General features: G+C 39.3%; 1 protein-coding gene across 1 annotated transcript in view; it reads left to right on the plus strand.

Annotated features, from left to right (window-relative positions):
* The window catches only part of ROR1 (receptor tyrosine kinase like orphan receptor 1), a 181,240-nt gene that overhangs the window by 47,597 nt on the left and 121,531 nt on the right, over window positions 1-12,112 (plus strand).

Below are 12,112 nucleotides of genomic sequence, written 5' to 3' on the forward strand. Positions count from 1 at the left end.
CTAATTTCATTCTACTTATCTAGGTAGAAAATGTTGATTGATCTTAAAACAGGTCAGAAACTTGGTCACTCGGCATTGCATTCTTGAAGTTTTTTTTTTTTTAATGATCTCACCATCCGTCGATATGTGGAATCCTTTTGAAGTCTTCTTTAAACAAAGATTAAAACTTTCGTTACTTGCTGTAGAAATGCTTCCCACCCCGGTGCCTTATTTGTTCCTGTTAATCTGTGTTTCAAATGTGGTAGATAATCTGCATCAGAGGTGGATGAATGCGGTTCACTAATCTGCCTTTACTATGAAGCACCGGGCTGTTGACGTTCTGACTGTTGCATTTGCATCTGAGAATTCCTTTTTTGTTGTCAAAATTGTTTTTAAACACTGGTATGTCCTTACTTCTTGATGTTTTCATTCTTCCTTTGCTACCATCTTTCTGATGAGCCCAGTCGTAGTCATGATCTCATGGTTTTTAATTTTATAGAAAGATAGTATACGGTTTTTGTGAGCTGATGTCTACAGAAAGGATACTGATATCCTTAAAGATGCTCAGTCACAGCTAAGAGTATCCTTTGATGTCAGGCCCCTCTGTTTCATGTTAGCCGTCTGATTATCCATCAGATTAGGCAGTGAGAGCATGAAATGTACAGATAGTTGCCATGTTTGCTTGGAGGGAGCTACAGTAGAATACAATCGAAGCTGGAAATCCCATGGGGCCTTTTGCAGGTCAATCTTCATCCTTTTTTGGGCATTGACAGTGGCATTTTCCTTTCCTTTTCTTTTTTTAAAGATTGATTTATTTACTTGAGAGAGAGAGCATGCACATGGGTAGTGGGGGGAGGGGCAGAAGAAGAGGGAGAGAGAATCTCAAGGAGATTCCCTGCTGAGCACAGAGCCCTTGGCGGGGCTTGATCACAACCCTGAGATCATGACCTGAGCCGAAATCAAGAGTCAGATGCTTAAGCAACTGAGCCACCCAGGAGCCTCACCAGTTGGTGGGTTTTTTTGTTTGTTTGTTTGTTTTGTTTTTTTTTTTACTTTTTATTATTATGTTCAGTTAGCCCCGTTGGTGTTTTGATGCACTTTTTTCTCTTTCCCTTAGAAACCAGTGACCTACTTTTTCCCTTTTCTCTGCTGTCACCACTTAACCCTGTTCCTAAGAGTTCTTCTCTAACCGAGACTAATTCCCAGATAGAATGCTCGTCTCCTTTCCCTATCCTCACAGCCCCCAGCAAGCAGGCAAGCCCGCCACGAGAGGACAGGTAGAACGTAACAAAATGATAGCCAGGGTGACTATCGCAGCTTTGAGGATTGCTCTGCAAGCCTTTTCTCAAACTGCACAGTATTTTTTCCAAATGTAGGTAGGAGTGAAGTGTATATGTAACATCGTTCTGTTTACTTGAGGGTGGCACAGCAGAGTTACTGCAAAGGAATACAATGCAAGCCCACGACATAGCCCTAATGTTTGGAATGGTGAAATGTATTAGGTTTAGGAAACCTGGTGAGAGCCAAGTGCCATTTGAGACCACAAAGCCACACAACCCCCAACTGAGAAGGACTTGTAGGGTCCTTGAGACAATGGCCCAGGAAGGCAAAGGTAGTGAGACACTTGTCACTCCTTCTAGGGACTACATCAGGTTTCCACATGAAGCTTACAGAATGGCATTTTAGGATGTAGTAGGAGCAAGTCTGAGACATTAGTTTGGCTTCTGTTCATGGCTTCAGGCTTTATTTCTTCTGTCATTGCTGGGTCCTGGCCCACCCCTGACAATTATAGGGCCTGGGGCATGAGTACAAGTGGAGGCCCACATACCGCACGTCTAAATATTTAAAAGTTATAAATCAAGCTAGCAAACTGTTAAATGAAATATGTTCTGTCCTCCCACATTGACAAATATACCTTCATAATGACAAAATCAAAAAATACTTATAAAGTTATGGTTTGTATATGACTAAAAGCCAAGAACTATCAAAAATGACTACTTTAATCATTATGCTTGTCTGAGTGTTCTGTTCATGGCCAGAGATATTATATATACATATGATTCATAGATTGTTATATATTAGTTCCATTAAAATTTTTTTTATTGCCTTCAGTTCAGCAAAATGACTACCTCTGTTGTTTTACACAGATTTTTACACAAGATTTTAGCATGTATTCTTTTGACAACAATGCCAAATTAGACAAACTTTCTTAAGTTTTATAATTTTTACTTTTTAAAACTAACTTTAATTTGAAGAAACTGTACTCCCCTGAGCCAGTAGCAGCTATAATTATCAATGAAATTCCTAAAGCAATTGTTCAATTTGCTAATAATTATAGCAAATGAACTAAGAACTTTATATATCATATTCAAACATAATAATGGGGTCATGTGATAATCACGATATTTCACAACATATTATGAGCTATAATCTATATTATATACGTTATATATTATATATATTATATACATAATAACAAATATTATATATAATGTATATAATATATAATATATGGGTCATGATAAGTAATCACATGATAGTACACGTTATATTACAAAATATTATGTTAATGTATCATATTATTATAAAAATATAATATATGATTTCATCATATAAATCAGCATCATGCTTCACATATTATCCTATACATGCCCAAATTTAAGAACAATATGAACTGCTTAATGTATTAGTTTTCTATAGCTGCTATAACAAGGAATATTGAATTGACTTAAACAACAGGAAGTTATTGTCTCACAGTTCTAGAAGCTAGAAATCCTGGATCAAGATGTTGGCAGAGTTGGTTCTTTCTGAAGGCTGTGAGGAGGATTTCTCTCTTCTTCTGGTGACTTGCCATAATTCTTTGGCTTGTTGATACATCATCTTGATTTCTGCCATGATATTTACATGGCATTCTCCCTCTAAGTGCATGTCTCCAAATTTCCCCTTTTTATAATGACAACAGTCATAATGTATTAGGACCCACTCCAATGACCTCACTTTAATTTAATTACCTCTGTAAATACCGTATTTCCAAATCAGGTCACATTTTGAGGTCCTGGGGATTAAGACTTCAACTTATGAATTTTGAGAGAACACAATTCAACTCATAACACTGAGTATTGCAGAATTGTTCTCAGCCATGAGAATATATAATCTTGCAAATATTATTCTTTTTTAAAAAGATTTATTTATTTATTAGAGAGAGAGAGAGTGGGAGAGGGGCTGAGGGAGAGGGAAAGAGGGAATCCCAAACAGACTCCCCACTGAGCATGGAGCCTGACACAGGGCTCGATCCCACAACCTTTGAGATCATGACCTGAGCCGAAACCAAGAGTTGGATGCTTAACCAACTGAGCCACCCAGGCACCCCAATCTTGCAAATATTATTTTAATTTGTAAGACCTTTCAGAATATAAAGAAATAGAAAGAAAAACAAGAAAGTGGATGCTTGGTAATATTGGGAATGATAGTTTGTTGTGCAAGCACACACTGAGGAAGAATTTGACAAGTTGATTATCTTTTCTCTTACTGAAGTGCTTTTGTCACTGCAGTCGTTCCTGGGCTCCAAGCAGTGTCCATCTCCTCCCCTGGCAGTGACACAACACGCAGATCATCATAGTATAGAATCACACTTGCCTTCTATTCTAAGGACATAGGGCAAGAGATGAAGAGAAGTGATCCCTGGGGCCAGATCAGTGTTAGTTACAGAAATGGATGTTTAACGATTTGGTTATGCTGTGTCAGCATCAAGTGCCAGATCTCAAGAGGCAGAGGACCCCATGTATATATTGAACTTATTTTCAGTGTATTTGTTATATGTAGGTCCAGGGCAGGCCCCCCTCCCTTTTTTTAAATAATAGTTTTACTGGCATATTGTTCACATACCATAAAATTGACCATTTTAAAGTATAAAACTTAGTGTTTTTAGTATATTCACAGAGTTGTATAACCCTCACTACTATCTTATTTTAGAACATTCTTGTCATCTCATAAAGGAACTCCTCTCATCCCCTGATAACCTCTAATCTACTTTGTCTCTATGAGTTTTTAAATTTCATTTTCAGATTATTCATTGCTACTCTATAGAGATAAAACTGATTTTTGTGTACTGATCTTGTATTCTGCACCCTCGCTGAGCTCATTTATTTGCTCTAATAGTTTTTTTGTGGATTTCTTAGAATTTTCTATCTATAAGATCATGGCACCTGCAAATAGAGATTGTTTTACTTTTTCCTTTTCAATTTGTACGCTTTTTATTTATTCTTTCCTGCCTAATAACTGTGGCTAAAAACCTCAGTACAATGTAAAATAGAAGTGGGAAGAAAGGACATTCTGGGCTTTTTCCTTATTCTAAGAGGAAAACTTTTATGATGCTAGCAGAGGATTTTTCTTAAATGTCTTTATCAGATTGAAGAAGTTTTATTCTTATTTTCTTGTGTGATTTTTTTATTATGAAAGGGTGTTGGATTTTGTCAATGCTTTTTCTGTGTCTATTGAGATGATCACTTCTTTTAACTTTATTATATTAATGTGATCTACTACATTGATTGATTTTTTATTTTAAACCAAGCTCACATTCCTAGAATAATTTCCCCTTGGTCATGGTCTATAATTTTTTTTTTTTTTTAATGTGTTGCTAGATTCCATTTACTGGTATTTTGTTGAGGACTTTTGTATCTGTGTTTATAAAAGATATTGGTCTGTACTTTTCTTGTGAGTCTTTGTCTAGTTCTGATATCAGGTAATTCAGGGCTCTTAGAATGAATTGGGAAGTATTCCCTTGTTTTCTATTTTTTTAAGAGTTTGTGAAGGATTTGTGTTAATTCTTCAAATGTTTGTGGTAGAACTTACCAGTAAAGCCATTGGGCATGAACTTTTTTTGTGGGAAGTTTCAAAATTACTAATTCAACTTCTTTACTTGTTATAGGTCTATTCAGATTTTCTCTTTCTTCCTGAGTCAATTCCAGTAGTTTGTGTCTTTTGAGGAATTTATCTATTTCATCTGGATTATCTGAGTTGTTGGCATATAGTTGTTCATAGTTTCCCATATTATTTCTTTAATTTCTATAAAATCGGTAGTGGTGTCCCTTCTTTCATTCCTGATTTTAGTAACTTATGTCTTCTTTTTTTTTTTTCCTTCCTTTTTTTCTGGTCAGACTACCTAATCTAGCTAAAGGTTATTCAATTTCATTGATCTTTTCAAAGAACTACCTTTTATTGAAAACTGGACTTGTGTGTGTATGTGTGTGTGTATTGTTGACCCACTGCTACATTAGATTTAGTTTCAGTTATACAACTTGGTGATTCAACAAGTTTACACATTATGCTATGCTCACCACAAGTGTAGCTACCATCTGTCACCATACAACGCTATTGCAATATTCCTTATGCTGTGCCTTTTATTCCCATTATGTATTCATTCCATATTGGAAGCCTGTATCTCCCACTCCCCTTTACCCATTTTACCTCTGCCCCCACCCTCTTTCCCTCTGGCGACAGAATATTCTCTGTATTTATAGGTCTGATTCTGTTTTTGTTTGTTTATTCATTTGTTTGTTGTTGTTGTTTTTATTCCACATATGAGTGAAATCATATGGTATTTGCCTTTCTCAGTCTGACTTATTTTATTTAGCATTATACTCTCTAGGTCCATCCATGTTGTCACAAATGGCATGATCTAACCTTTTTATGTCTGTGTGATATTTCATATATGTATACTACTTCTTCCTTATTCATTTGTCTTTCAGTGGATGCTTAGGTTGCTTCCACATCTTGGCTATTTTAAATAACGCTGCAATAAGCATAGGGTGCATATATGTTTTAGAATTAGTGTTTCCATTTTCTCTGGGTAAATACCCAGTAGTGGAATTACTGTATCATATGGTAATTATATTTTTATGTTTTTGAGGAACCTCCATACTGTTTTCCACAGTGGTTGCACCAATTTACATTCCCACCAACAGTGTACAAGGGTTCCTTTTTCTCCACATCCTTGCCAACATTTGTTATTTTTTGTCTTTTTGATTTTAGCCATTTTAACAGATGTGAGGTAATATCTCATTGTGGTTTTAATTTTCATTTCCCTGACGATTAATGATGTTAGCACATTTTTATGTGTCTATGGGTCATCTATATGTCTTCCTTGGAAAAAAATGTCCTCTGCCTATGTTTTTAATTAGACTATTTGTGGGGTTTTTTGGGGGTATTGTGTTGTATAAGTTCTTTATATTTTGGATATAAACCCCTTATCAGATAGGTCATTTGCACATATCTTCTCTCATTCAGTAGGTTGTCTTTTTGTTCTGTTGATCATTCCTTCACTGTGCAAGGGCTTTTTATTTTGACGTCGTCCCGACAGTTCATCTTTGCTTTTGTTTCCCTTGCCTGAGGAGACGTGTCAAGAAAAATGTTGCTATAGCCAATGTCAGAGAAATTACTGCCTGTTTCTCTTCTAGAATTTTCATGTTTTTAGGTCTCATATTTAGATCTTTAATGCATTTTGAGTTTATTTTGTGTATATTAAAAAGTGATCCAATTTCACTCTTCTATGTATCTGTTCAGGTTGTCCAGCACCATTTATTGAAGAGACTGTCTTTTCCCCATTGTATACTCTTGCCTCCTTTGTCATAGATGAATTGACCATATAAACATAGGTTTAATTTTGGGCTCTCTATTCTGTTCTGTTGATCTGTGTGTCTATTTTTGTGCCATACCACACTGTTTTGATTACTATAGCTTTGTAGGATATTTTGATCTGGAATTGTGATACCTCCAGGTTTGTTTTTCTTTATCAAGATTACTTTGGCTTTTGGGGGTCTTTTGTGTGAAAATTAGACATTTAAGTAATGTAATGTGGCAACTCAAATCAGATCACCTCTCCTCTGGTTTTGCTGTGTGCTGTTGTTGTTGCTGTTTGTTTAGTGACTTTCCTGGAATAATTCTGTGTAGTCTGTTTTCCCTATCATATATGGCTACTGAAGTCTTTGCTCAGTTAGTTTACTGATCAGCTAAGATAGGACAGAGATTTCCTTAAACCACTGAGTCTCCCACCTTTGCCGAGGGACTCTGGTTGTGTTTGGGGGCATGCCTTCAGCAGTTCCGTAATTTTTAACACTGCCTTTGCTTCCATTTCATGCTTATGCAGTCTCACCTAGCCAGAGGTGCGGATTAGAGCTTCCTCAGGTTTTTCCTGGGCATGCACCTAGCCCCTCACATGAACACATCCTTCTATCTCCCCATAAATACGTCGGAGATTTTCAAAGCCCCTTGTGAACATCTTGTTCCTTAAATCTTCCCTTTGAGCTTTTGAGCTTTTTGGCCAGGCTCTTGTTTTTCCCAACTTGTATTGCTGCCCCAGGCAACTATGAGGTTTTTTTTCCATAAATATCCTGAGGCTAGGGCTTTTCCCACTAAGAAGTTCTGAATCTAGTCAAATAAAGACAAGCCCTGTAAATAGGACTTTCCAGAATACTGCTAGACAGGTCAAATAGTGCCTGTTCTCTTGAGATGGGAATTTTGAGGCATTCCAATCCTCTCTGCCTCCTCCAGTGACTGCTAGGCTGTTGGTTTTCACAACTGCTGTGGTGGTGGAGCCGCTGGTTCTCAAGGTTACCACAGAACTCAGGAGGGGGAAATGAGAATAGAGCATGTTAAAAATCCACAGAACTCTGTTCTTACCAAATTTTAGCCTTTTTTTCTTCTTGAATAAATGCTCCTCAGAGTGTTGCAAACCTTTGGCTAATTTTCAGAGTTCTGCAAATGTTGATTTTCACAATTTTTTGCCGGTGTGCTCATGGCTTTAGTGGAGGAACAGATTTTTAGAGGTCCTTACTGTCATTCCATACTTCCTTCCTCCCTCTCCTCCATGTCTAAGGACAGTACTGGGTGGGTGCTATCTTAGAAGGCCTTTGAGGCCCAAGGACATTGTTCCATTTGACAGCCTTTGTTGAACTTCTTCCTCAGAACACGGCAATGTGCTGGGATTCTTTACAAACACCTCTCTGTTCCAAAACAGCCCTCCAGGGAAGATGTTTTGATCCCCATATTGTCAAAGATGCTCCACAAACACTAGCTGGCTTTAATTGGACCTAGTTCATTATCTAATGTCTTCAATTTTAATATTGTGGGGTCATTAAATTGAGTGAGGGGAGCACCAATATTATATTACTCATGGTTGCTTTAGATCTCCTGGTGTATATCTTGAGCTTTTTTTTTTTTTAAGATTTTATTTATTTATTTATTTATTTGTCAGAGAGAGAGAGAGAGCAAAAGCAGGGGAAGTGGCAGGCAGAGGGAGAAGCAGACGCCCTGAGGAGCAGGCAGCCTGACGCAGAGCTCCATCCTAGGACCCTGGGATCATGACCTGAGCCGAAGGCAGACGCTTAACCGACTGAGCCACCCAGGTGTCCCTATTTTGAGTTTTTTGATAGGCAAACACAACCAATTCAACAAACACTAAGCATCAATTCAGTTCAACATATATTTACTAATTACCTATAAAATGCCAGGCCCTTGGCCAGACTCTGTGGAAACCACAAAGACTGAACTTTGCCCTCAAACTACTCATCCAGAATCTTGGGGCCTTCCATAGCATCAGTCAGTGCTTCCAACCAGCTACCCACTCCGTCTCCCTACCACATCCCCCTCTAAGCCACCATCATCCCTTGTTTGAAATTCTATAATAGCCTTAGTGCAGATTTACCCCCTTCCACCCTTGCTTCCTGCAGGCTATTTCTCATCACAGAAACCAGAGTGAGCTTTGAAAAATACCTTCTGCCCCTTTGGGCCCTCTTCCCAGCCCAGGACTTTGCATGTGGACTAGATTCCCAAATCCTTGCCCTGGCCTATAAGGCTCCCTGCGGCACCTCTGTGACTGTCCCTTGTTCTACTCCCACCTTGATCATTCAACTCCAGCACTCCTTGAATACTCCAGGCTTGTTGTGCGGGCCTAAGAATTTCTGTGCTAGAGGGCTTTGTTCTGAGATCTTTGCATGACTCAGTCACTCTTGCTGTTCAGTTCTCACCTGAAATGTCACCTCCCCAGAAATGACCCTGAATCTACAGTAGCTCCCAGTCACTTTCTATCATATAACATGTTTCATTTATATCAGGGTAGTTATCACCACTGTAGAGGTTGCTTTTAGGCGACAGACTTGAGCCATGGAAACCTGAGTAAGGTTAGAGAGGCCCACAGTGACCATGGGGCTAAATGCAAACAGGCTCCTTAGGTGACCCACCTCAAAATAGCCACAGGCCCTCGCTGACCAATGGGCTACTCATAACCGGGCACAGGTACCAAAAAAGGAAAATTCCATACATTCTCATGCCTCCTCACTTCCCTTACCTAGAGCTCCCTAACTCTGCCTCTGGGCAGGCAGTCTCTCCTTTGCGGTCCTGCCCGCAGCTCCCTTGCAGTGTAGTCAATAAACTTCTGGCTCCTTTGTTCTGCCTCGGGTGAGTTCTTTTACCACACACACAGCTGTCTGTGTCCTCGCAGATTGGGGCTGTACCACAACTACCTAACACTGTCTTTTTATTTTTTTTTAGATTTTTTAAATTTATTTTTTAACAGAGAGAGAGACAGCGAGAGAGAGAACACAATCAGGGAGAGTGGGAGAGGGAGAAGCAGGCTTCCCGCCGAGCAGGGAGCCCTAACACTATCTTTTTTTATTCATTTGTTTATGTTTTTGCAAAATAAGCTTCATATACCATTCTCTCTCCAGTCCAAGAACGTAGCTAGCATTTAGTAAATATTCACTAGGAAGAAAGAAGAAAGAGAGACAGAAAGAAAAGAGAGAGAGAGAGAGAGAAAGAAAGAAAAGAAAGAAAGAAAGAAAAAGAGAGAGGGAGAGAGGAAGGAGGAAGGGAGAACATCTGATTGTCCTCTTCTCTGAGATGGTGATAACAGGATCTATCCCTAGTATTGTCATTAGCAGTAATGAGACGCTGAATATAGGGTACCTGACACCTAGTAGAATTCAGTAGGTATTCCTCAAGTGAATGGGGTAATATTTATTGACTGATTGACTCCACTGTCTCACATATCTTATGACACACGAAAGGTCCTAGCATGGGGCCTAATATATAACGTTCAATGAATTTAAGTTGTATTTCTTTCTTTTCTTTCATCCTTTGTGAGATCCTACAGAATCAGTCTGTAAAAGAGGCATGGTAGAAAAAAGAAAAAAGTATCCATTTCATAGGGTTTTTGTGAAGATTAAATGAAGTAATGAGATGCTGCATGTAAAGTAGTAGCTAGCACTGTGTCTGGCACATATTAGGAGCTTAATAATCTTGCCTGGCATCATCATCCTCATTGTTGCTATTTTTTTAATTGAAGTATAATTGACTCATCATTGCTATTTGAGCTAAGACGCTATACCTTCTTTCCAGCCAGAGCCTTTCTAGACAACATTCCCTGCTATGAACCCCAGCAAGAGACCTTGAAGCCTTTATTTCCTTTTCTCTTGTTGACCTTTGGCTAAAGTCCCTTTCTGCAGAAAGACAAAGTGACCAGCTTTTGATGTATTCCTTCCCTCTCTTATCTGCTTCCAAGTCTCAGCCACAGTGAAGAAGTGTAGCTGGGCGCTGGCCCAGCCCAGGGAGCGATAATGTAATTTTCAACTCAAGATAAACTCAAGGATAACTTTCAACGCAGCTACTCAGGCAGTCTAGGCGTGGAGGTGCCTTGCGGAGGGGAAACCAGGAAGTCACTCAGCCGCTGGCTCAGGACACGGGGGGCCATTGCTCCAGTGAAGTAACTGACCTCCGTCTCTTCGTCAAACCGCCTGAGAGTCAGCGCTCTGCAGAGCAGGGGCAGATGGAGGGAATGTGGAGAGATTAGATAAGAAGGATTTCCCAATCCCAGTAGGGGATAGATCCAAAAGCACAGAAGGTTGAGAAGCCAAACTCTCGTATCCCAATCCACCCCCATCACTCAACAATTCCCACTGTATGAATGGGGTGTGGAAAGCTTCCAATTAAAACGATACTTGTGAATATTGGCAAAGCTTATCTTTGTGTGCAGGGCACATTTAAATAGAGAAGAGGGAAGAGAAAGTTCTTGCTTTCTAGGAACACACATTCTGAAAGCTTGTCCACCAGGCCGTGAGCTTCTCAGTCTACCTGTTAGTCATGAAGGTATCCCCATACCTCACCCAGTATCTGGTGTGTAGTAGGTGCTCAACAAGTGTGTGTTAACTTGTACATTGAGAGTCTGTGTCCTGAAATCTTTTCTCCACATATGACAAGGTTTTATTCATTTACTCAACACATTTTTATCAAGTGCCTTCTGTGTTCCAGGCTCTGGTTCTTAGAAGCTTTTTTTCAAGTCATACAAGTGAGTGCCAAGCAGCAAAACCAATCTAAAAGTCCTCATTCTCCATCATTTACACTTTCCCTTCCTGTGTTTATGAGTTTTAATATCGGCTCCTGCTGTAAGTTACATAGCAAGTACTTTTCAAGAAATGGAGAACATTTCTACCTCAACTCTGGCTGTGGGTGAACTAGAAAGCCCCAGAGGAATCAGAGTGTGGTTCATTTCTCTTAGAAAGCTCTGAGTGTACAGATGAGTAATGAACCTGTATTCACAAATCACACACGTAAACCAGTTGTCCTTATTTTCCCATCAGCCTCCAGGGCCTGTCAGTCAGGATCAGATTATAGTGTGTATGCAAGTCACCTGGGGATGTTGCTAAAATGCAGATTCTAAAGGTATAGGTCTGGCTTAAGGCCTGACATCCTGCATCTCTTAAAACTTTCCCAGCAAGTGCTGGTGCTGCTCGTCCACATATGTTGAGAAACAAGGGTCTGGAGAAAAGGTACCTATCTGAGTTCTAGTCCTTTTTGTGTCATTCACTAGCTTGTGACCCTGGACATACTGCTTACCTTTTGGGGGCCTCAGTTTTTTCTTTGCAAACTGAAGAGCTTGAGTTCAATGTCATCTAAGGGGGCTTCTAATTCTAAACTTCATGACTCATTGACATTCAGTTTGCTAGTACCTTTATTATAGTAAGACCTCTTCAAGTTCTGAATTTCATGCACTTTACCCCTGGGTTCTCTTTCTCTGCTCCAAGGTGTTACTAGTCCTCTTTTATCTGGTTGTGCTTGCATGCTGCCCATTTTAATCATGATA

This window comes from Zalophus californianus, chromosome 4 (genome assembly GCF_009762305.2).
Source record: "Zalophus californianus isolate mZalCal1 chromosome 4, mZalCal1.pri.v2, whole genome shotgun sequence".
In the NCBI taxonomy this organism is placed as follows: Eukaryota; Metazoa; Chordata; class Mammalia; order Carnivora; family Otariidae; genus Zalophus; species Zalophus californianus.